The sequence below is a fragment of the Rattus rattus genome, chromosome 9, assembly GCF_011064425.1.
Source record: "Rattus rattus isolate New Zealand chromosome 9, Rrattus_CSIRO_v1, whole genome shotgun sequence".
NCBI classification, from domain to species: Eukaryota; Metazoa; Chordata; class Mammalia; order Rodentia; family Muridae; genus Rattus; species Rattus rattus.
Window position 1 is genome coordinate 68338569 of NC_046162.1, and position 4148 is coordinate 68342716.

Here is a 4148-nt window from a genome sequence, read left to right on the forward strand (position 1 = left end):
GAGCCATCTTGCCAACCCTGCTTTGCTTTTTGTTTTTTTTTTTAAAGATTTATTTGTTTATTTAATATATGTGAGTACACCATCGCTGACTTCAGACACAGCAGAAGAGGGCATCAGATTCCATGACAGATGGTTGTGAGCCACCATGTGGTTGCTGGGAATTGAACTCAGGACCTCTGGAGGAGCAGTCGGTGCTCTTAACCGCTAAACCATCTCTCTAGCCCTTTTTTTTTTTTTTTTTTTCTGTTTTTGTTTTTTGTTTTGTTTTGTTTTTTTGTCTTAAGACAACAATGTTTTGTCCTCTTACCCAGACTCCTGGACTCAGATGATTCCCTGCATCCTCTTCCCAAGTACTGAGATGACCAGAGTCTAAGGCAGTGGTTCTCAATCTTCCCTAATGCTGCAACCGTTAATGCAGTCATCTCATGCTGTGGTGACCCCAACCTTAAAATTATTTTCTTGGGGTTGGGGATTTAGCTCAGTGGTAAAGCGCTTGCCTAGGAAGCACAAGGCCCTGGGTTTGGTCCCCAGCTCCGGAAAAAAAAAAAAAAAAAAAAAAGATTTAAAAAAAAAATTATGGGGTTGGGGATTTAGCTCAGTGGTAGGCGGCTTGCCTAGGAAGCGCAAGGCCTGGGTTCGATCCCCCAGCTCTGATAAAAAAGAAAAGGAAAAAAAAATTATTTTCTTGTTTGTGGTGGCGCCACAGGCCTCTGATCCCAGTAGTTGGGAGGCAGAGGCAGGTGGATCTTAGAGTTCACCTGGTCTACAGAGGGGGTTCCCGACAGCCAGGGCTACACAGAAAAACCCTGTCTTGAAAAACCAAAACAACAACAAAGTTATTTTGTTGCTACTTCATAAGTGTAATTTCACTACTTTTAGGAATCATTGTGTGAAGATCTGATAGTCAGGAAATCTGATGTGGGGCCCCCCAAAGGGTTGGGACCCTACAGGTTGAAACTGGTCTAAGGTTTTTTAGATACATTGTTTCATTTAAAGCTCAGACAACTTATACATAGTAGACAGTGTGGCCTAGGCTCATTTGTGGAGGGAAAATTATTTCCAAACATGACTCCCTCATGGCTGTCCAGGTTACTACAGAGGATGCCCAAGAATGGAGAATAAGCCCTTTGCTTTGGCCCAGTGGAGATTGCTGGTTATCCTGTCAGGTTCATAGTTAAACAAAACAACTTCATAGTTCAGGTCAAAGAGCTTGGGAGAAAGAGACAAAAAGAATGAGAATGTGGGGGTGGAGAGACAGCTCAGGGGATAAGAGCACTGACTGCTCTTCCAGCGTCCTGAGTTCAATTCCCAGCAACCACATGGTGGCTCACAACCATCTGTAATGAGATCTGATGCCCTCTTCTGGTGTGTCTGAAGAGAGCGACAGCGTCCTCAGATACATGAAATAAATCTTAAAAAAAAAAAAAAAAGTGAGAACAGCGGGGAGGCTGGAGAGATGGCTCAGTGGTTTTTTGTTTTTTTCTTTCTTTTCTGACTGGGGACCCGAACCCAGGGCCTTGAGCTTGCTAGGCAAGTGCTCTACCACTGAGCTAAATCCCCAACCCCAAGATGGCTCAGTGTTTAAGAGCACTGTTGCTCTTCTGAGGACATGGGTTCAGAGAGTTCACAACCATCTGTACCTCCGTTTCCAGGGGATCCGATGCCTTCTAACCTCTCTGAAAGGTACAAAGTACACACGAGTGCACCATGTAGGCAAAAACACACAGAAAATAAAATGAATTAATTAATCTTGTCTTGTGAAGAACTGAGGAAAGCCAGCAAGGACACAACTTTTCTTTCTTTTTCTTTTTCTGGAGCTGAGGACCCCGAAGCCCAGGGCCCTGTACTTCTGGCAAATACTCTACCACTGACTTAAATCCCCAACCCCAGGGAAACTTTGCCTTTCTTAAAGATTCATCTGTTATGTGTACAGTATGTGCCTGCATGCCAGAAGAGGGCGCCAGATCCCACTATAGATGGTTGTGAGCCACCCCACCACGTGATCCCTGGGAATTGAACTCAGGACCTCAGGAAGAACAGCCTTAACTGCTGAGTCATCTCTCAGCCCCAGGCAACTTTTCTAAAAGTTAGGCGTTCAAACAGAACGTTGATTTTGCTCTCTCGGATTTGGAGGAAAGGGGTTTTGAATTTGAGATTATATTGGCATTTTGTGTGCCTAGGAGAGAGGGAGGTTGTGGATGGATGCAGGAGAGAGGGAGGACATCAACGAGAAAAACCTTGCTCTTTATCAGTTTCCATGGACACGAAGCAGAGTGGATGAAGACAGATGCAGGTCTGAGGCAGCCCAGGGAGACACCTGAGTTGTCATTCCACTCCCACGGCTGCTCTCTTTCTTTCAGATGAGTAAGAGCAGTACCTGCTGATTGAGAAAAAGAAGGCATGGGCAACCTGAGATCTAAAGGCAGGAAACTCTCCTATGGACAGCTGAGAATTAACAGACTCACAGACATTACAGACAGTGCCGAGGTCCCACTCAAATTTAAGTTGGAGATTTAAAAAGATTTAAAATTATTATTTTATGTTATGCATATGGGCGTTTTGCCTGAATATACGTCTATGCCTTCAGTGGGCTTTGGAGCCCCCTGGAACTGTATGGTTATGAGCTGCTATGTGGGATTCTGGGAATCGAACTTTGGTCCTTCAGCGAGAGCAGCCAGAGTTCATAACCACAGAGCCATCTCTCTGAAACTTTGAATGTGTAAACTTAAGGGCTGGAGATGGCTCAATGGTAAACACCGACTGCTCTTCCAGAGATCCTGAGTTCAAATCCCAGCAACCACATGGTGGCTCAAGTCCCTGTACCCACATGGCAACTGTCACTAATTCTGGTTCCAGGGTTCAATACCATCACATAGACATACATTCAATATATGTGAGATAAAAATAAATTTAAAAACAATTGGAAGTTACAAATTTAATCTTTTTTTAAAGATTTATTTATTATATATAAGTACACTGTAGCTGTCTTCAGACACACCAGAAGAGGCATCACATCCCATTACAGATGGTTGTGAACCACCATGTGGTTGCTGGGAATTGAACTCAGGACCTCAGGAAGAGCAGTCAGTGCTCTTAACCACTGAGCCACCTCTCCCAGCCCTATTGAGTGCATTTTAAAACCTAGCTCTATTTTTAAGAGAAAAAAAAAAAAAGCAGGAGAGGAATCCAGCCTTAGTGTTCAAGGACTGCAGGTTTCCGTTTGAAATAAGGAAAAACTCTGAGGCGGCCTGAGCATGTCCCTCTGGTCCCAGCTGCCCTGGTGTACCAGGCAGGAAGATTATTTGAGTTTGCTGCTTCACTGAAGACTTGAGGGATGTGGCTCAGTGGGTAGAGTGCTTGCCGGCAAAGCCTACTCTGAGCCAGGTATGATAGCACAGGTTGCTTGTGAGGTACCCAGTGATGTGGGTGCTGAGAACTGGATTCCCAGAGTTGAGCCCTGGACTCCACTCTATCCCTTTAATGATCAGAATGAGTCATTGGAGATGGACTCAGAAACAGAGGAATGGAAAGGATAAACCTCTTCCAGACTTGACCTTGGAACCCCTTCCTTCAAGCTGTCAGACCGAAGTCCACTTGTTCATTGGGCTTTTAAGCATTCATTTATTTATACTCTGGCACCGAAGCACCCGCCAATTCCATACCACTTTCCTGGCATTTCCCAGTTGTAGGCAGCTTGAAGTCCTAGGGCACTTGAGTGACATCTTCCCCAAGTTCTCCTCTACCCAAGGCTATTAACATTTTGATTCCTGGGGGGAGGCACTTAGCAGTTGAGCTGACCCCTCTTCCAGAGGTCTGAGGTTCAATTCCAGCAACCACGTGGTGGCTCACAACCATCTGTAATGGGATCCGATGCCCTCTCTTCCTGGTGTGTCTGAGGACAGCAACAGGTACTCCCTGACATGAAATAAATAAATCTTTTTTTTTATTTGATTCCTGGATTGGAAGACAAATAAGGATCCCCAAAGTCTTGTATTCCAGAAAGGCGCTGCCATTCGGGAGGCTCCAAAGGCGACAAGCCTGGAGTCACCTGGGCTGCTTGTTCATGTTTCTGGGACCTTCTCAGAACCTAATGACTGGGAATCTCTGGGATCCCAGAACTTCAAACAAATCACAGCCCGCCCTCCATT